Source organism: Aethalodelphis obliquidens, unplaced genomic scaffold, assembly GCF_003676395.1.
Source record: "Aethalodelphis obliquidens isolate GAN/ISIS:26980383/991018 unplaced genomic scaffold, ASM367639v1 scaffold6, whole genome shotgun sequence".
Classification (NCBI taxonomy): domain Eukaryota; kingdom Metazoa; phylum Chordata; class Mammalia; order Artiodactyla; family Delphinidae; genus Aethalodelphis; species Aethalodelphis obliquidens.
The window spans coordinates 3,600,227-3,622,117 of NW_020837950.1; the positions used below are offsets into that span (position 1 = coordinate 3,600,227).

General features: G+C 44.5%; 1 protein-coding gene and 1 non-coding gene across 5 annotated transcripts in view; both read left to right on the top strand.

Moving 5' to 3' along the window:
* Positions 1 to 8,980: 8,980 nt before the first annotated feature.
* USP46 (ubiquitin specific peptidase 46) overlaps positions 8,981 to 21,891 on the top strand; it is a 122,814-nt gene continuing 109,903 nt past the window's right edge. The window contains exons 1-4 of one of the 4 annotated variants that reach the window (XM_027102969.1): positions 8,981 to 9,161; positions 10,248 to 10,359; positions 15,134 to 15,198; positions 18,588 to 18,725. The gene's annotated coding sequence lies outside the window, so the exon portion shown is untranslated. Of the gene's footprint in view, positions 9,162 to 9,515; positions 10,360 to 15,133; positions 15,199 to 18,587; positions 18,726 to 21,891 lie in introns of those variants that run through there. The other 3 variants (XM_027102968.1, XM_027102971.1, XM_027102970.1) reach the window with 3 other exon arrangements.
* Positions 18,977 to 19,098, top strand: LOC113619340 (small nucleolar RNA SNORA26). Its single transcript, XR_003432366.1, has one exon. It is a non-coding gene; the product is annotated as a small nucleolar RNA SNORA26 (small nucleolar RNA).

Consider the following 21,891-nt stretch of genomic DNA (forward strand, 5'->3'; position numbering starts at 1 on the left):
CACACGCCTGGAGTCCTTTGCAAACTGTGAGCCGCATAACGTCAGTTCTGAGTTTGGGGTTCCCCCTGACTGCACTAGCAATACAAATTTACATCCCACAGCCGCGTGTTGGAGGTGCTGTCACTTTTCACGTGAAATAATTTTTTTTATTTTTTCTACCCAGAATAATGATAGAAACAAATGGTTCTCCTCATAACCTCAAGTGGCAGCAGCAGCAAGCAGGTGAGTCCTCATTCTCACTGAATGACAGCCTATCAAGCTCCCAGCTTTACCACAGGTTTTACTCTTGGAAAGTTTGGGAGAAGCAGGTTAGGGACTTGAGGAACTTAGCCATCAGGAAAAAGGAGCTTTAAAAAATGTATAGGGCTTCCCTGGTGGCGCAGTGGTTGAGAGTCCGCCTGCCGAGGCAGGGGACGTGGGTTCGTGTCCCGGTCCGGGAAGATCCCACAGGCCGCGGAGCGGCTGGGCCCGTGAGCCATGGCCGCCGAGCCTGCGCGTCCAGAGCCTGTGCTCCGCAACAGGAGAGGCCACAACAGTGAGAGGCCACGACAGTGAGAGGCCCGCGTACCGCAAAATAAATAAATAAATAAGAAATAAAAAATAAAAAAATAAAAAATGTATAATAAGGGAAATTTTATCATGGTAAGTTACTTGCCTCACCAAGTAGGATGTAGTCATGATAATCACATTGTAACTCAGCATGTAATTAGGCATATAAATAGGTAATTATAATAAAATAAACACTGACTATTCACTTAAACAAAAATTGTGATAGAACTTTACTGGGAGAGGACGTGAGAGCATGGGGATAGAAAAGTATTTGATGGTATCCCATCATCCATCATAGAATATCAATAGATAACGCCTAAAATGTATACCCTGGAAATAGTAATGGAAGCACACTGTTTAAAGGTATGGATGTAAGCCAGAAAGAGTTTCAGAAGAGGAATTCAGGAGTGGGCTGTGGTGTGCTAGAGCTGACTTAATTCTGGCTTGAGAAGCCAGCTGGGCACATCTCTTCCCAATTCCCTATTCAGTGGTATCACAGTGGGACCTTGAAATCAGTCATGGTGGGAGTATTTATATCACTGGAACAGAAAACACTATACATCAAAGCTTTTTTTTCTTTTTCCAGTCAGTCAGGTGCTAAACATTCACAAGCATGCCACTAAGGGCCAAAGAGAGACTCCTTTTTCAGTTATAAGCTTTATGGTACTATTTGGTTTTTCCAACTGTATACATGTATCATGATATTTTTCAAGGAGTAACCCATGGGGGAAGAAAGAAGAACAGAGCGGGGAGTTGCCTTATCAAACATCAAAACATACCATAAAACCAGTATAATCTAATCAGTGTTGTATAGACATAGTAATAAACAGAAGAGAAGAACAGACTAGAGAATCCATAAATTGACCCCTTTATATATATATAAAGTTATACATGATACAATGGTATTTCAGTTCAATGAGGGAAAGCTGATTAAGTAATAAGTAATGTTGATACAATTGTCTATCCACCTATACTAGTTTGCTAAGACTTCCATAACAAAATACCAAGCAGCTTAAACAACAGAAGTTTATCTTTTCACAGTTCTGGGGGCTGGAAGTCCAAGACCCAGGTGGCAGCAGCTTTGATTTCTCTTAAGGTCTCTCCTTGGCTTGAAGATGGCCATCTTCCTGTGTCCTCACATGGCCTTTTCTCTGTATACACAAATCTCTGGTATTTTTTCCTCTTCTTATAAGGACACCAGTTATATTGGATTAGGACCCACATTGTGACCTGATTTAATCTTAACTACCTCCTTAAAGGCCCTATTTCTAAATGCAGTCACATGTGGGGCTTAGAGCTTCAATATATGCCTTTGAGGTGGACACAGTTCAGTCCATAACACCACCTTAAAAAGTAAATCTCAACCCTTATCTTACAGAATAAGATAGAAAAACTTAATTATAAAAATCAAATCATAAAAATCTTAAATGATAATCCAGGAGACTCCATGTAATCTAGGGTCATGGATGTTTCTTAACCAAGTCAGGAATCTCATAAACTTTCATAAAATAAAAGTAGTAGACATATTGACTACATAAAAATTTTAAACTTCTCAAGGTAAAAGATATCTTAAAGTGTATCAGTCAGGAAACAGTGCAGGAAACACAACAACCTCAGGGTATTTCAAGAAGAGAGGCATTTAATATAGGGAATTAGTTGTTTATAAAAGTATTGAGAGAGCCAGGAGAACCAGTGAGCGTAAGGTGGCTGCCACCGTATGACTGATTTCAAGGGCACATTAACAGAGTTACAATCCAGATGTGAGAAATTTGTTGCTGCTACCACTACTGCCTCCTCAACTCTCATGATCAGGAAGCTGGTGATCAGACAACAGAATGCTAAGTAAGGCCACAAATATTCATGTCTCTCCAACTTGCTTTCCAGCAAAAATAGCACTTCTATCTTCCAGACCTTGCATGAGTACGTCTCATTGGTGCAATCTAATTCACATCACATTCCTAGCTGCAAGGGAGTCTGTGAAATGTGTTTTTCTCTTTCCAGCCCCTGTGATCAGGAAGTATTTAGAAAGGGTTAGGAATGTACTACTGTACATCAAATGACCTGACTATATCTAGGAAACAAAGTCAATTTAAAAAGCAATAGATTGAGGGTGGATATTACTGTTGATAAAGACAAAGACTTAGAATTTAATATATTATTAAGAGCTCTTCAAGATGGATAAGAAAAAGTTAAACAACCCAAAAGAAAAATGGCAAAGGATATGAATAGGCAATTCACACAAATGGCAAAGATAAAGAAAGAAAAAAAATGCTTAGACTCATATCCAAAATTAAGCAATACCAAGATATCACTAATACCCATCATACTGGCAAGAATTTTAAAGAGCAGTGACATATATTAATCATGGGATTTGGCAGAAGAGTATTTGAATAAGGCCAGGATTCATGTGAAGAAAAGAGGCACCATTCTAGCTGCTTTAATTAGAAACTTAATACCAGAAGTTATTATTGAAAGAACTAAGACAGTTGGCTCTAAGCTGGACCTCCAGTAATGATTCCCAGAAAACCCTGCTGAACTCACCACCAGAGGCACTGCTTTCTTTTTTCTTTCTTTTATGTGGCAGTGAATATAATGAGATAGCATTTCTGTAAAATTACAAGATTGTGTGTGCACACGTGCACGTGCATATGTCTGCGTAAATGTGTATCTGATTACGTGAGCTTGAGGAAAAACATGGAAGGATGGGTTACCGGCATAGGTGGAGGCATGGAAATGGGGTGGAGGGTTTGAAATGATATGAGTAAGAAGAGTAAGAAAAACGTCCATTGTTTTCAGCATGGTTCATTCAAAGTCACCCTCTCAAAACCTATAATTTAAAAGGCTTGTGTCCAAACATTGACCCGTAAGAAGACACCGTCATTCAGCCAAATATGGCATTGTGATTGATATGCATGACAGCAAACACTGAGCTAAACGATTTTTAAAATTTCCAGATGTTCTAGAATGGAATCTTTTCTATTCTGGAAAGCTATTTGGCAAAAGACATAAAACTTTCATATCCATTGACCCAGAAATTACACTTCTAGCGATCTAAGGGGAAATCCTAAGGAGATTTGGGTACAATTTTTGGTTTAAAGATGTTATTTTAGTATTAATTAAAAGCCAAAAAAAAAAAAGGGAAAAACGAACAATCTAAATGTTTAGGAAAAATTAATTTAATAGATCTATAGAACGGAACATCAAGCAACTACTAAAAGTAATATTTTTAAGTTTTACACAGGAAATTTGCTCATGATATAATGTTAAGCGAATAATAAAACAAGACGTAAAATTATGTACTGCATTATTTCACTATTGTTACAAACACAGAAGACCTTAAGGAGATACACCAAAATGTTAATGGAAATACACCAAAATGTTAATGGTTAACTAACTCCCTATATTAAATGCCTCTCTTCTCGAAATACCCTAAGGTTGTTGTGTTTCCTGCACTGTTGCTCAACGGCTGCTGCTGTAGCCTTCCAAGATTCTTGAACCATGATTAGCTCTAGGAAATAGATTAAAGATGATCATCACGGGCTTCCCTGGTGGCGCAGTGGTTGAGAATCGGTCTGCCAATGCAACGGACGTGGGTTCGTGCCTCGGTCCGGGAAGATCCCACATGCCGCGGAGTGGCTGGGCCCGTGAGCCATGGCCACTGAGCCTGTGCGCCGCAAAGGGAGAGGTCACAACAGTGAGAGGCCCGTGTACCGCAAAAAAAAAAAAAAAAAAAAAAAAAAAAGAACAAAACAATGACATTTGCAGGAACACAGATGGACCTAGAGGTTGTCATACTGAGCGAAGTAAGTCAGACAGAGAAAGACAAATATCATATGATATTGCTTATATGTGGGATATTAAAAAAGGCTACAAATGAACTTATCTACAAAACAGAAATAGAGTTACAGATGTAGAAGATAACAAATGTAACAAATGCATCGTTGCATTTTTCCTTGAGTTTCCCCAATACAAAGTGAAATTACCTTCGTATACTTTGTAGTCATCTTCTTCTGACCAGGAATCCCACCCCAGGCTAGTCTGATTAAAGTTGAGGGTATAGTTACAAAAGGAGTCATTTAACCAGCCCAAGATGTGTCCCCATCCCTCCAGGTTCTGAAGAGTCTGGGCCTCAGTAACCTGTGTCAAGGAGACCACTGCATACCCTGCCCTTCTACATCCTTCGGAAACAAAACTACTTCCATCAGTGAACCAAACTTCCTCAGGGTTTTGTAGTGGAGTATCGGTTAGATCGGGTCGGGGCAACAAGGAATGAAATATTATATCTTCACATTGATGAACTGGTAGACCTTCCTCAGGGAAGAGGAACAGTGTAGCTGGATTTAAAGAGAAATAGATCATGACACGTAGGTCTGGATTCTGCAACAGTAATGCCTGACGTTTGAGGATCCTGCGATCTGTGAGCCAGAAATGGCCTTTCCTTTCCAAGAGAGAGGTAACCTGATGGGAGGTATATACTGTCAGGGGTTGCCCCAAAATAAGCTTGGAGGCTTCTTCCTCCAATAAGGCCAAAGCAGCAACTACCCTAAGACAGCTGGGCCATCCAGTGACCACCGGGTCCAGTCTCTTTGACAGATATCCTACAGGTCTCCGGACAGGGAGAAGTTCCCGAGTTAAGACTCCTAAAGCCATCCCTTGTTTTCCTGCCACAAGTAGTTGAAAAGGTCTATCAGTTCTTGGGATTTCCAAGGCTGGGGCCTGAGACAGTAATGTCTTTAGCTGCTGGAAAGCTCGGGTTTGGTTAGGGCCCCAGAGCAGAAGTTCAGAGTCAGATTTTCCTTTCAGGGCCTCATAAAGAGGTTGTGCTTTTAGTCCATAATTAGGAATCCATAATCTGCAATACCTGTGAGGCCTAAAAAGGCTCGGAGCTGTTTTTGGGTAGCTGGCTCTGGCAGATCTAAAATCCCTTGTATTCTCTCAGGGGACATCCTGCGTTGCCCTGGGGAGGGGATTATTCCCAGATATTTGACTTCCTGCTGTGCCAATTGGACCTTGGACTTAGAGACTTTATAGCCTCATTTGGCCAAAAAGTTAAGGGTCTGGGTAGCATGAGTTAAGGCTCTCTCGTGGTCTGGGGAGCAAATAAGAAGGTCATCCACATACTGGATGACAGTCCCTTCTTCCAGGCGTAGATCTTGGAGGTCCTAGGCCAGGGCCTAGCCAAAAAGGTGAGGGCTGTCTCGGAACCCTTGGGGTAGGGCTGTCCAGGTGAGTTGTTGTTCTCTATTCCCTTCCCCACGTCACTCAAAGGCAAAGAGGTAGTAGGACCGTGGGTCCAGAGGTATGGAAAAGAAGGCATCCTTTAGGTCTAACACAGTGAACCAGAAGGCTGTGCCTGGGATGGTCCCCAACAAGTTGTACAGGTTGGGGACTACTGGATGGAGTGGGACAACTGCCTCACTGATAGCTCTTAAGTCTTGGACCAGTCTGTATTCTCTGTTTGGCTTCTTTTTTTTTTTTTTTTTTTTTTTCTGTTTGGCTTCTTAACAGGTAAGATAGGGGTGTTGCAGGGAGAACTGTAAGGAATAAGTAGCCCATGTTGTAAAAATTTGGATATGAGATGCTGCAGTCCCCTTGGGGCTTCTGGGCGAATTGGATATTGTTTCTGACTGGGGAAAGAGTTTGGCTCCTTTAAGGTGATAAGCACTGGGGAGGCAGTTATAGCTCCCCCTGGCATTCCATCGGCCCAGACCTGGGGGCCTACTGGCAACTCAGCTAAGGCTGGTGTGCCAGTCCTCAGAGGGGGCTGTGTCTCTAAGACTAAGAACTGGAGGGGTGTTACTGCAGTGGTTCCCCCAAGTAGCAGTCTGGTTCCCAGATTGTTCATGATGCCCCTACCTAACAGTGGGTGGGGGCATTCAGGTGTGACCAGGAAGGAGAGAATGTATATCCTTCCCAGTAACAATACAAAGGGAGAGTGAAAGGCCTAGTAGTAAGTTTACCCGAGACGCCTATAACCTGACAGGAGTCGGAGGAGAAGGGTCCAGAGAAGGAAACTAGGACAGAGTAGGCAGCCCCCGTATCCAATAAGAAAGATATGGTCCTACCTGCCACATCCAGGTTTGCCCTTGGCTCCAGTCCAGTAATACTGACATTAAACAGGGGGTCCATCTGGAGTGGAAGGCCCCTGTCAATCTAGGGCCATCCAAGGGGCTGCCCCTGGCCCCTCGGCCTTTCAGCCCAAGGGCTGTTGGCTACCCAATGGCCACTTCTTTGGCATTTTGGGCAGGGTATCTTAGGAGGCTTGTCCTTGTTGGGGCATTCCCTCGCCCAGTGGCCAGGCTTTTTGCAGACTCGGCACCGGTCTTGGCTTCCGTTGGGACGGGTCCGGGCTTCTCCGGATGAGGTTTGCCCCTGTAGGGCTGCCAATAATTGGGCCTGCCTATTTTTTTTTCTCTTTTCCCTCTCCCGAGCCTTGACCTCCTTCTCCTGGTCCCAGTTATAAAAGGTAGTGGTGGCTGTAGCTAGAAATTCATCTAGATTAACACTGAGCTCCTGCGTAAGCTTTCGGAGCTTCCTCCTGATGGCCGGTGCAGACTGGGTAAGGAACCTATCCTTTAAAATGGTTTTTCCTTCAAGGGAGTCCAGGTCTAGGTTGCTATATTTAATTATTGCCTCCCTGAGCCTTTCCAGGAAGGCTGTAGGGTTTTCATTGGGTTCCTGGCTGATGGCAGAAAACTTTGAGGAATTAATGGGTTTCCTTCTTCTTGTTTTGAGTCCAGCTTTTATACAGATTATAAGATGTTCCTTTTCCCATTGTCCATTGGGGTTATTGTAATCCCAGTAAGGGTCCTTATGGGGAATGGTGGTATCCCCCACAGGATATTTTGAGCTGGATAAATGGAGGCTGTCCACAAAGTTGCAGGCCTCCTTTAGGACCTTTACTTTCTCAGTATCTGATAGAGTTTGCTCTGAGATTATCATGACATCCTTCCAGGCTAAGTCAAAAGCCGAAGTTGTCAACGTAGTGGTCAGGATCATCAGAAAATTTACCTAGTTTCTGTCTGATGTGCTTTAACTCTAGAAGAGTAAAAGTCTTCTGAATGAGTTGGGGTCCAAATTCACCCGTTGTCTCCACCAAAGGGCAAATTCTAGGGGGAGGCCTTGTGGGAGTCAGATCTCCCAGGTAAGGCGTTAAGGGGGCTATCGGTGGCAAAGGGGGATATAGATGGAGAATGGGGTGGGTTTAGTGCTATCCCCAGGTTTAAAGATTTTCTCCCTATGGCTCTTATCTGGTTCAGGTTCCCTTTTAGCATGGCCCCGCTCAGATGAATCCTCTCGAGGAGAGGATGGGGGCTGTCTCATCAGGACTAGCACAGCAGAGTCAATTTTACAAGTCTTGCAGAGTTCTTCCTTATCTCTAAGAGCGAAATAGGCTTGAACATAGGGAATCTCACTCCATTTTCCTTGCCGTTACTGGCAGTGAGGACACGCAACATTCAGGGAGAGGAACAGACCATGTGCCAATGGTTCTGTCACCTACAGAGATTCTTTCACCTGGATGAGCAACTGGTTTTTAGGTAGAGGGAACACACCGCATTGAGGCTGTGTCACCAAGAGAGATTCCCTCTCCTTAACGAGCCGTTTGTTTGTACTCTCTGGCTCCTGAATCTCATAATAGCGTGGCTATTCCTTCTTTCCCATTGCCAGTGGGCCAAGGCTCCTATGCAGGTGATCAGGACCGTAAAGGCAAGTCCCTGGAGATTCCTGACAGGCTGGCGATTGGCAAGGTCTGGTAAGTGATGGAAACTGTTCTGGGTGGCTGAGGGGAGGAGGAGTTGGTTTTCCTTAGGGACCATGTAAAACAGATGTTTGAGACGACAAGGAAAAGAATGAGGGGATCCCAAATTAGAGCAGTCTGGCCAAAAAGTGGTGTATGGAACTGCTGGAAGTCCTCACAAATATAACAGATTGGGTGTTTGGGGCGGCCATCAGCCTGACCTATCCACAGAAGAAAGCTCCTTCGAGTCTCAGAAGAGGAAAAAAGGGCCCCGAAATGAAAGTGGGAAAAAGACCTCCCTGAGTCCCACTGTTGATCTCGGTTCTAGTCAGTGACAGAAAAAATGATTAGGAGGTCTAGTAAGCTGATCCAGAGAAAGGTGTGAAGCCTTCTCTATAGCCGTGATTCAAGGAAGCTCATCAGGGAGGTCGGTTTGACAGGAGAGGTGTAAACACTTAACAGAGTCAGAAGGTGGCAATTCGTCCACCGTTGCTGCCGGCAGTGGTGAAGGACGCAAGCGAGAGGCCGGGAAGGAGAGTTGTAGGAAAATAAAACAGCATTAGGGCCATTTCACGTTAGCAGCGACAGAGCAGTCCCTTCTCAGGTGAATGAGGCAAGGAGCAGAGGCATGTAAGACAGGCGGGGCAACTGTCATGCAAATGGACGAAACCCCGGGAAGGTGCTACTCAGCCGGCGGGCGTAATCCTACCTTTAGCGAACGTGAACGCGGGGAAAGCCGTAAAGCAGGCTGCGGGAAGCTGCAAAGCAGGCGCGGGGAAGCCGCAAAGTAGGCGTCGCAAACATACCTCTGATCAGGAAGCCGGCGGAGCTACTAGGCCGTGGCCCAAACGTACCGTTGCGGATTCGACTCACGGTAAGAGCAGTGTCACGGCGTGGACGGTAAGAGCAGTGTCACGGGGTGGACGTACGTTATAACAAAATAGCTTGAACCGAGGAGGTCAACGGAAGGCCCGGACCAGCAATCTCGGTTCACGATAGTAAGCAGAGAATTGCAAACTACCCCGTTAAGCTTAAGCACAAAGCAAAGTTTATTTAAGCATAGGTACACTCTGGGAGGGGGAGAGAGAAGGCGGGGGGAGGGGGAGGGGGAGGAGGGGAAGCGGGGGGGAGAGAGGGAGGGAGAGAGAGAGAGAGAGAGAGAGAGGGAGAGAGAGAGAGAGAGAGAGAGAGAGAGAGAGAGAGAGAGAGAGAGAGAGTGAGAGTGAGTGAGTAGGCTGTTTCTGAGAGCGGGCTGTTTCAGCGAAGTGAAGCAAGGCCAAAGCAAATTTTATCGACCCAGAGGTACACTCTAAGAGGGAGAGAGAGCGGGCTGTTTCTGCGAATGGAAAACAGCATTCCTATACACGCTTAAGGGTGCTTTTAAGGAGCATTTTGCAGGGAGGCGGGGGTGAGTGACAGGGGATCATTATTTGATTGACAGTCCCGAGCTATGTAACAAGTTTACTGCTGCGCATGCTCTCACCCTTGAATCGCTAAGAAACGCCCACGGGGTGGGGGTGGGGCGGCAAAACCACATGTAGATTTTTTTATAATTATGGTATAATGAGTTTGGGTTTACTATAGGTTATACGCCTGTCTGGTCTGGGCATGCGCAGCCGGGGGACCTCCCCTTGTGTTACCGTGCCCCTCTATTATCAGGATAAACTGCCCACCACACGACCATAGTTTTACCTGTCTGGGTGGTGTCAAGGGAGAGTCCCCAGATGACTGCGTGTGTGACTTGATTTCGTCTTGGTTTTCTCACCACTGTCACCTCCTTGCTGCTAATGTCTAACTACCTAACAAAAGTACTACTTCCACCTAGGTATATCAGGTTATAAATTAAGCAGAGGATAATATTTGTAAGAGACAGCCAGATATAACCAGAACTCATCGATGCTTGTGTTAATACAACATATGGAATAATTGTAGTTATGTGTGTGAATAAATTGGTCCTCAGGTTCTCTACCAGGTTTCATCCGTATCCTTTGATGAATCCTCTCTGGCATCTTCAGCATCCATGGCAACAATGAAACACATAAGCCAATATCATACCATGAAGAGCTGGCAAGGTAGGGCATTTGGGGGCATTTAGTACACTTAAAATTCATACCATATCCTTTAAGACATCAGTTAAAATTTTGTGAACTGACTGTTTTGCTCAAGATCAACATATCTACCATTTTGAGCATGTACTTATATATTAGGCACCTTAACTATGTAATTGCAGTGAATCCTAACAGCAATATTATTATCTCCATTTTATTTATGAGGAAGCTGAGAAGATGTAATTTGCTTGAAGGCACACAGCTAGCAAATAACAGAGCCAGGATTCAAAGCTGAGCCTGTCCGGCTCCAAAACTCAATCAGACTCACATCCTTATACACTCCCACTCCGACTGTACTAAAGCAAGTGTCCCCCCCATCCCCCCACCAACCTTTTTATTTTTTCTTTGCCATTTTGATACATTCATTTGCAGTGTGTTAAACTGGCTTTTTACCTAGACTTTGTTTGTTAATGGATGTTAATACTTCTGTTCTAGAAGTAGCTTTCCCTCCGGGGGCCCAGGAACATTTCAAAGCCACATTGAGCAGTAACAAATATTTTCCTTAACAAATTTCTCACCTAGTCATAAAGTGATTGTGGATGTTGCCAGTGTATATTTGTGTTTACATCCTGACTGTGAGCATTAGGGCAGGAAAACATCAAAGTTTTGTGGGTGACAAAGAATCACCTCTGATCTTCACTTCAAAGACAACCAAACAAACAAAAAAAGCCCTTCCCATCAACACCTTTGGGATTAATGTCAATTAAGCTTTCTCCTCAACTTGTCTATACAAGTATGCACGTTATAATGAATGAAGCTTGTTAAGAAACCATAAACCTCCTCTAAAATGGCAGTAAAATACCTACAGCACACACATAATTTTTCCTGATTATAAGAATTTTAGTAAATGGACCCTTTTTATGCCTTAGCCCTGATTCTCTAACCCCAATTTTAAAAAAGTGCCAATAAGGCCCCATCAAAAAGAGGGATGAGTGCTGTTTCTAAGCCCCAAATCTAAACTGACATTTTCTGTAACGTCTGCAGAACTTTCCTTCCTCTGCTGAGCCCACATCTAACTATTCCTCTTCGCCTGAGCACAAACTCAGCTTCACAAAGCCTTTTGTTCTGGATCTGGAACTTGTTCAAAATTCTCAAGTCTCAAGTCAGAATGGCCATCATCAAAAAATCTACAAACAATAAATGCTGAAGAGGGTGTGGAGAAAAGGGAACCCTCCTACACTATTGGTAGGAATGTAAATTGATACAGCCACTATGGAGAACAGTATGGAGGTTCCTTAAAGAACTAAAAATAGAGCTACCATATGACCCAGCAATACCACTCCTGGGCATATATCCAGAGAAAACCATGGTTCAAAAGGATACATGCACCCCAATGTTCATTGCAGCACTGTTTACAATAGCCAACGCATGGAAGCAACCTAAATGTCCATTGACAGAGGAATGGATAAAGAAGATGTGGTACATATATACAATGGAATACTACTCAGCCATTAAAAAGAATGAAATAATGCCATTTGCAGCAACATAGATGGATCTGGAGATTATCATACTAAATGAAGCAAATCAGAGAAAGACAAAGATCATATGATATTGCTAATATGTGAAATCTTAAAAAAAAATTATACAAGTGAACTTATTTACAAAATAGAAGCAGACTTAGAGAACCAACTTATGGTTACTTATGGTTACCGGGGTGGGGAGGGAATAGTGGGGGGGAGGGATAGTTAGGGAGCATGGAACTGACATGTACACACTGCTATTTTTTTTTTTTTTTTTTTTTTTCGGTACGTGAGCCTCTCACTTTTGTGGCCTCTCCCGTTGCGGAGCACAGGCTCCGGACGCGCAGGCTCAGCGGCCATGGCTCACGGGCCCAGCCGTTCCACGGCATGTGGGATCTTCCCGGACCGGGGCACGAACCCGTATCCCCTGCATCGGCAGGCGGGCTCTCAACCACTGCGCCACCAGGGAAGCCCCACACTGCTATTTTTAAAATAGATAACCAACAAGGACCTACTGTAAAAAAAAATAGAAATTTAAAAGTTAAAAAAAATTCTCAAGCCTACCTCCACCTCCATCTCTTCTGGGACATGGCAACCTGAGGAAGGAGGCCCTGCTCCTGGAACTCTTCTGGGGCTGGTTTTGTGTCTCATTTCTGTCTCCACAGTGCCCGGTGCTACCTCGACCACATCACTTACTGTCTGACCATCATCCATGAACTCTTGGAGAACCAGGACTATGTTTGGATCATCTTTGTATCCCAGGCACGTAGCCCAGTGCTCAACACAGCTGGTGCTCAGTTAGTGCCTGTTGCCCAATTAAGTGCATAAATGGAAGTGAGACCACCCTTCACCCATGAGGCTGAAATGAGAGTCCCCAGGAGTCTGGGGAAGGAGAAAGAGAACCCCTAGCGGTATATGTCATCTGGAGCAAGGACAGGCAGTTGGAGGATGTGATGCAGAAAGGTCAGAGGGAGGCAGAGGAAGTACACTTAGTAAGTAGAAAGGGGCTCATGAGGCACAGGCTAAGTTGAGGTAGATGATGAATGACAGCCGTTACTGGGCACACGCTAGAGCTTCAGGCCCCAGAGGGCTGATATCATTTTCCTTGTAATCAGTGTCGATGATAGATGCTATCCTTTTTAACTCTTCCCATCCAGAAGTGTTTGGCTGGGATTCTGTATTTCTGTATTATATATTTATGTGAGGTCTATGCTAATGTGGTAGTTCCCTCCTTTGTGTGATAAATGCTTAAAAGCTTCCTCAGTTGTGTACACTCATGACCTTCATGATGGGTCTGCCCAAAAAGGAGCTTGGTAAGACCCTCAGGCTGGATCAGATTACCTGTAAGTAGTCTATTATTGAATTTGATTAAAGGCATTATGAAATACCTTAAAATGGTTTTTAAACATTTTCAATTAAAATGCCCTGAATTTAATAATTCATTCAGTCAACAAATATGTGTTGAGCTTCAAGTGTGTGTTAGCTACTATGTTAGATCTAAGGAGATGGCCTCGTACAGCCCACAGTCTTAGTTAAAATTAAAGTAGGAAAAGTATATGTAAAAATGTTGCACTTTTCCCATTCCCTCTATACTTCTACAGCCACTGCCATGAAGAATACGGAAGACTGTGAACACAAGCAAAAGACAGAATATCCATTATTTTACATTTCGTCTGGGTTCTGGCATCTATAAAACGGGTGATTTCTCCTCTGAGTTTCTGAAATAAGATAAGACTTGATATGGGAGAATTTTATGAATATGGATTCATTTCCTTCATTGTGTAAAATTCATCTCAGAGTCCACATAACAAACATTAATAATAGCATGGCCAGAAGCACAAAGCAAATATGTTACATGGACTCAGTTGCAGTAAACAGAATTCACATCAGCAGCTGCAGCTCAGCTGGTCTCAGAGCCCTGGAGGTAGGGAGAGGCTGCCCCTTCCTGCTCTGCTCCTCCTTCAAACTCATCCAGGAGAGAAGCCCTTCCTTCCCTGGGGAAGAGGAAGGAAGGGAGCAGAGACAGACAAGCATGTTATTCTACTAGAAATACCTCCACCTGGAACCTATAGGCATAGGGAATTAAGCACTTCCCACTAACCAGCTATGTATTTTGAAATAGTTGATTTCGTTCCTTATGATTCTGACCTAGATTCTGTCTTTCAGAAACAAGTAAATCATAATGTGTATCTGACCTAATTGCTGAAATAAGGACTGCGTTCTCCTACAGTGATGTAGACCAGTAACCATTGCCTAGGATGGAAAAGATACTTTCTGACTAGTCAGAGCTCTGCAAAAGCACCACGTTTAAGAATTTTTCTTCCTTCATGTACCATCAATCCCAGGCCTGCGGCATCATATTGGGATTGATGGAAAGATCTCAGAGTGATCAACAATCATTCTAAAGCACATTATCACAAACTTCTCAACTGGCTTGACATGTAAACACGTGGACCATATCCTGACACGCCAACTTACTTCTGGCATGTTTTTTCCAGCAAGCTAGCCTCATTCAACATGGCTTTAATAATGTATTTCAGTCTTACTAATCTTACTGAAAATAACAGTTTTGAAAAAACAAATCGACCTCAATTTATAAGGCAACCCTTTCACTTCCTACTGTTTTGATTATCACTTGAAAGATTTATCTTATTCTCCTTTTGTTTAAATTTGGATACTGGAATTTTAAAGAGCAGCTGATAAAGTACATATTCCAGACTTTAAAGTTTTAGCCTAATATTAACTCGTCAGAAAAAAAAATCCAGCAGATTTTCATTTTTCATGAAAATATAGCAATAAAAAGGTATCTGCAGTTACAAAACAGGTCAAGGTCATTTGTGGCTCTCATTAATCTGCCCCTCCTGTGAAAAAGGCTAAAAGCATTGCCTACATTTTGCAGATGGAAAAAAAGCAGGTTCCATCTTGCTCTGGGTATAATAGCAAAGCCTGTGTGTGGTAGAGCCAGAAATAGAAGCTGGAGGGATTTGTGTTCCTTTTCTGATGTAGAACAGGACTCATCTGAAGCAGTCTCATTAAATTGTGCTACTGAAGAAGCAGGTCTGGCTCTTCACTCCATTTTCTTTAATAGAATTAAATAGTCCATTTTTTGCTGTACTTTCAATTGGATACCTTATGCTAATTAGTTTAACTGGCCAAATATAATTTATATACTACTTTCATAGAGTACATTGGATGCTAAGCATAATGGATGTTGACTAAAAATATATATTCACAACCTAAAAGTTGAGAGTTATGTATTATTTGGTGGAAATTTTTAGGACTTCAAGCCCGGAAGGTAGCAGCATCTCAAGTAACCCTGAGAGAACTGCTCCAAGGAGGCGAGGTAAGGGCCAGGACATATAGGAGTTTTGCAACAAAGGGCAGGTAGTCTGAATGTCAAAAGATTATTGTAAATTAAAGAAAACCAGATGTCTCAAGTTAAGGAATTTAGCGCTTTTCTATGCATAGGAAGATGCAAGAATCTGGGCTCACTGAAATCATTCCTTTGATATGCACCTCAACTCTCCGGGCCAGTATCCAGTGTTTTCACATCGGTGTTTCCTCAGGACTCACCATAGGGAGTGGCTGCAGTCTGATGGCTGCTAGATGGCAGGTATTCTTTTCCTTCTTGAGTTCCCTTGGGGCTCACCAGGTTACCTTCGGCTGCGGCTGCAATCGCTGATGACTGTGACATCCTTTATTTACTGACATGGCAGGCAATACTCCATTTCTCATGGATAACATGTAATTATTTTAAAGAGCACTTTTTTTTTTTTAAAGAAAAAGCAATATTTAAAATCCAGTATAATCAAATACTATAGGACAGCAAGTACCATTGTTCAGGTTCAGCTGGTCAACGTGCAACTTCTAATATGGCTATCAACATAATTCTAGATTTTCTCAAGAGTTCTAATTGAAATTCCACAATCAATCTTAGGGAAAAGCACCTTCAAAGTTACAGAAATTGAGAATTCCATGCTGCCATCCTGTGTCCACCATTTGGCCATTGCAGCTATGATTTCAGTTTCCTTCCCTAAGGTTATGTTTGTGTACACGTGTTGGGGAGGAACCTGACCCACTGTTTGGATGTGCTCACAATTCCTAATATGTTTACCAGCCACCTAAACTATTAGAGTGGCAGGAGAACAGCTCTCAAAAAATATTAGCAATATGTGGGTCCTCTGGTACAAAATGAGAAATCGTGTACCCAGTAGGTGGCTGAAAGGAGTAAATAAGCTAATCTGTGTAGAGCAGTTTAAGGAGTTCAGAGCATGTAGTGAGTGGGCAATAAAGGTTAGCTCTTATTGTCTTCAACATGCTGGCCTGAACACATGCCAGCCTTGCAAACATCAACTTTTACTGATCTGCATGTATACAACACATTGTTAATGAGCATTAATATATGGGCAATTTTGTGGTCTACAAGTTCTGGCAGCCACCAGCATCTCCAGATAACCCCGCCCTCCACACCCCAGTCCCCTACCCCCAAGCCCAGTTTATATCATGCCTATCCTGCATCTCTCTCCATCCCCATCCCTTGGCTTTTTGTGCGGAAATCACAGCAGCCTTCGTACATTCCCATCAATGCACTGAGCTCCTTCCTGGAGCCCACACTCTGCCCATGCTCTTCCCTCTACGTGGAACTAAACCCCAGGCTCCTCTGCTTTGCCTCATAAACTCATCTTCAATTTTCTGCTTAATCACCCCTTCCTCAACCTCACAGCTGAGTCTCTGACCTCCATCTTAGCTCTTAAGTGGTAATTTCACATTTTAAAAATGTGATTCTTGTATTAATATGTTTTACCCACTAGACTAAAAGTTCCACATGGGCAAGGTCCATGATTTGTTCTGTTTGTTTTTCTTTTTCTTACTATCTGTGTACCTCTAGGTCTACCACAGGGCTTGGCATATGGTAGTTCTCAATACACATGAGTTCTATAAATGAATAAACACAGCCCAACAGGAGGCAATTCCTTCCAAGGACTGCATTTCTCTCTTTCCACTTTATTTCACAATCACTGTTCCCCTCACCCCTGGCTTTACTCAGCTGTACTGTGAAAACACTCATGTTTTGGAAGGTAAAAATAGCTTGGGGAAAATAAAAGGTAATTTAGAAGGGAGAGGGAGGAAAAGAGACATCAATGAAATAAACAGAGTTATAAATGGGGCAGTGAATCAGCATAAGCAAAGGGCAGTGTGAATAGTGGTTACACCCATTTCTTGAGCCAGACTGAAGAGCAAAAGAGAGAAATTTGAAGAGGCAGGAGATAAAAAATAAATAGCCTGGGAGGGCTGAGGAAGCCAATAGGACTGGAGCCCAGACCAGAGCAGTGGGACTGGTGCTGCTCTGGGGGAAGGGTTCCCCCCAGCTGAGAGAACACTGGGAAGGATAAAGCAGGCTGCAGGCCTATTCAGGGCTGGGAGAGGAGACCTGGGAATCTGAAGGGTTTGAAGACCACTATCCCATCCCCATGACAGTTAGCCTCCTTCCCAAGCAGCCTCTCACTAGTGACTGCCACCAGGACTGTGGACCATGTGTCCTGCAGCCCAGGGCCATTGTCCTTGCCCATCTTGGTCCCCTCTGCAATATGGATCCAAATAGGACCCTACTCGGGATCTCTGGTAAAGAGCCTTCCATCATATTTAGTTATTTCTACAGTGAAATATATTTTCCAAAGCAGCACAGTAACGCTAGTCATGATAAGTTTTGCTTCTTTGTTTCTTAGTGCCATAAGGGGCATTTGTTCACAGCAAAGACTACTGTCTCTATCTTTAGTTTTCCAAGTTGTAATAAAATACTTAGGTTTTTCTCCTTATCACTTACTACCCTACGACATTTTATTTTTACATCTTGATTCTGTTTTTGTTCTCCACTAGAATGTCAAAGGCCTTTGTTTCGCCTTTTTAAAGACTAGAAGGGTGCATGGCACGTAGTAGGCACTCAAAATAAATTAAACTGTGGCATAGGAACGAGCAGCTCAGCATTCTAGGGGGTTGTGTGACCGGGAGCCCTGGACCAGGCGCTAACCTGAGGAGAGGATACAGGAGAAGGCCTCGCTAGGAGAGTTCTTGTGGAAGGAACGTTGGCCTGGGAGAACCAGATGCACGAGGGCTAAGGCCTGGGCAAGGGCCAGATAAATCCGGTTTCCGCGCGCGGACTTCCTGAGGCTCTAAAAAGCACGCTCGGCTCACAGTCAGCTAGCTCTCTCGCCGCAGCCAAAGTCGAAAGGCCGGGGGCCCCGCCCCTCTCGGCCAGAAACTTCCCTGGGATTGGTTGCCTACCCCACGGCCCTCCTCCCGTCCTGCCCCCTCCCCAACCGTCCCGGGGGTTGGCTGCCCGCCCCGCAGCCCTCCTCCAGGTCCCGCCCCACCTGCTGGGTCTCCGCGGGTCGTGGGTCTCTTTGTCCCATGGAGTTGGGTGGTGAGTGTTACCCTAGTGTGCGGTCTCTTGGCCTCTTGCGGCGGGGAGGGTTCCCGGCCGGTCCGCGGGCCCGGGTGGGGCTGGGCTCGCCTCGCGTCCCCTCGAGCTTTGCCCACCCGGAGCTCCGCTGCTCCCGGCGGCCAGAACGCAGGAGTAGAGCAGCCCTCGGCGGTCCGGGGAGGGGTGGGAGGGAGGGGACGGCAGTGCCCGTCCCGGGGCCGCGCGAAGCACACACACTGCGCCCAGCCTCCCGGAGGCTTCCCGGCCTGCTGGCCCGCGCGTGGTAACAAGTTTAGGCTTTGCTTCCCCAGGGCGCAGCCGCGGCTACTTTGCAGCGGGTTCGGGCGAGGCCCAGCCAGCGGCGGCAACAGCGGGTCTCGGACCGACCGTGAGCCTGGGGAGTTTGTCTCCAACGACTGCAGGTGCAGCGGCCTGAGTTCTAAGCGCAGGTATGTGCCTGTCTTTGAGTGAAATGAAATGACGCGGGCTCGAGCACGTGGTCAGTGACTACTGGAGGATTCCCAAGCACGTGTTTCCGCCTCTCCTTTAACAAAGGAAACGGACGTTCACAAGCAGAACAGCTGCTTCTAGTGGGTTTTCAGACTCGGTTAAAGAAACTGCTGAGGTCCACGGACGTTGACGAGAGAGGAATGCAGGAAATTGTAGAGAACCCTGTGAAAAACCCAAATCACCCTTTCTTGTGCCCTTTTAAGGTTGACGCAGTGCCTTAAGAGGCTAGTACAGAAGGGTAAAGAAAGTCTCCATAAAACCCAGAGAAGAGATTGTAGAACTCCTCTTTGGATCCTGTCTGGAGTCACAGCTGAACCAGAAGAAAATTTCCTTTCATTGTGAGCACCTTTGTGATATTTTTACACAGCTCCGAGCAGAAGCGATGGATTCAAACTTAACCTTAGCATTGATAGTACAAGTGTTGGTATTTGTCACTGAAGGCAGGGACAACCCACTAGAATGATATAAAGACTATAAATTGAGAACATCTAAATGCACCAGCTGACAAAGGTCATAAAGCCTCCAGAGTCACACTTCACTGGGTGGAAACAAGAGTTACCTCCTCCTGTCATGAAATATCTCAGGGTATGCAAAAACTCACCCCAAATGCTTTGACTCAATTTTGTCCATCCCTCTCCCAAAGATGAACGATTATGCAAATCTTTGTGGGTAGCTGGCTCTTGCCACCAGTGGATTACCAACTTCGCTGCCCCTGCCAAACCCTTATATGCCTTCCTCCCAGATACACCACAGAATCCTTTACTGAAGCATTGAAATTCACATTGTCCATCTCCTAGCCCTCAGATTACTCAGTTTTGACAAACCTTTCCACCTATATTGCCATGAGAAGAGTGGGATAGATGCAGGTATTCCAGGACCACCTTTTCCTTTTCACATACACCCCATAGAATATTTCTCATGTCAGTTGGACCCTATGGGATCAGACATGCCCCTGTGCCTAAGTACATTAACTTGGCTGCCACCCTGATTCACAAGCCAGTAGCCTTACACAAGTTTCCCCTTTTCACCTTTTTGTTCCCATGCTGTATCAGTTCTTACAAGTCCGTAAAACAACACCTCTCTACTCAATGACAGACCACCTATGAACAAGCCTGTTAATTACCCGTCCATCATCTTGTACCTCACCTTGTACCTAATACTCTTAAACCCCTCATGATAAAGAGCCATTCCACATGGTTACCTTACAACCATCGAGATGATTTCTAAACCACAAGAAGACCTCTTGGACATGTCCTTTAGCAAGCCAGACATGCTCTTCTATGTGATGGCTCTTGTAAACAAAATTTTCAGGGAAGCTGACTATCCCAGAGCAAACGTTTGCCGCATGCTGCCCACTAGAAAATCAGCCCAAGCTACAAAACTCATAGCTCTTCCTAGGGCTGATACACTGGCAAAAGGGAAAGCTACAAACATTTATACCGACTAGATAAGCCTTTAGAGTCTGTCAGGCTGTTAGCACACTTTGGCAGTTCCACAGATTCTTGACCTATGCAGGTACTGGTACTTATTATTTCCCAGTGTACCACCTATAAATCTTACCAAGTTTCTGGAGGGAACCACTGTAGCTCAGGGAGTCTTCCAAAACCCACACTGTCCTTTCTGGCACTCCAGGTGGACTTTTAGACTTACCTCCAGCCCTAGGCTCTTTTCACTGTTTAGTTATTGTCAGCATGTTTAGTGGATGGTCTGTGCTAGCCAGCTAGACATACTGATGCCACAACAGTTGTAACAAACTAGTACCTTGGCTTATTCCTTGTTTTGGCATTTCTTTATGAACTGAATCTGACGAAGGAACTTTTTTTTTTAATTTTTAAATTTTGCATACAATTTTTAAAGGTTACAGTCCATTTACAGTTGTTGCAAAATATTGGCTGTATTCCCCGTGTTGTGCAGTATATCCTTGTAGCCTACAAACCCAATAGTTTGTACCCTCCAGTCCTCCACCCCTATATTGCCTCCCTGCCGCCTCCACTGGTAACCATTAGTTTGTCCAAGGAACTCACTTTACAGCAGAAACAAATCACTTACTCACAAAGACTCTGAGAGGATATTCGTTAACATTTCATACTCCCTACCATCCCTTTTCCTCAGGGGAAGGAAGACCTTAAAATGTAGACATAAAAAAGAATGCCAGAGGGGGGAAAAAATCTATCTAGAAACTAGACTTACATGGCTAGAAGCATTATCCCTGGCCCTTATATAGATCCAGGATACTCCAAATGGATCCCTTTTGAAATAGTTTTTAGTCACCCCAGTGCCAGCTGGCATCTCTAAACCTTCCATTCCTGGATTGGGCAAGCAACATGGGGACTTGAGTGAACAATTCAGCACTCTAACTAGTTATATACAAGAACGTCTATACTTGGTGCGTCTCATCAACAGGTGAAAAAAAGCATGGTCCTCACTGACAGGCCTTGCCATCCCTTTCTTCCAGGAGATGAGTATACATCAACATTTTTAGAGGAAAATGTACATTGTCACCTTGCTGGGAGAGGCCTTAGGAAGTACCGCTAACCATCTACCCTGTCATCAGAATAAAAGTCCTCCTGGATTCACATGCGATACCAAGCTAGTTCCATGTCATCACCCCCCCCCACCCAGGACAATTTGAAGGCCATCCCTATGCGTGACCTCAAATTGAGGATTTCAAGAGCTTACTCAGGCTCCAGAAGCAGACGACACCACAGAGTAGACAGCTTTACCCAAGATCTCTGATCAAGAATTTTGTCTCCGTTTATCTTCCCTTGCAACCTCTGCCTGACCTGCAAAATTTTCTGACATAGAAATTTAAACAAAACCCTTCCTCTTTCAGTTACAGAAGGACTGACTGGAGGTTGCTTGTCTAAACCTATCCTCCCTCTGTTCCCCCACTACGGGCTCCCTTTCGGACTATGTCTTGCTTCAGCGAATTCTTACTGCTTTTTCAACAGTTTTAGCATGGCCACAACACCCAGTCACACCAGTCTTTCAGACCCTGGCCATCTTAACTAATCAGTCTAATTGCTGGTTATGTCAGCGTCTAAATAACGCACCAGAAGCTGAACTAGGTTTTGTCCCTGCCAGTGCAAGCACCTGGTGGACCCA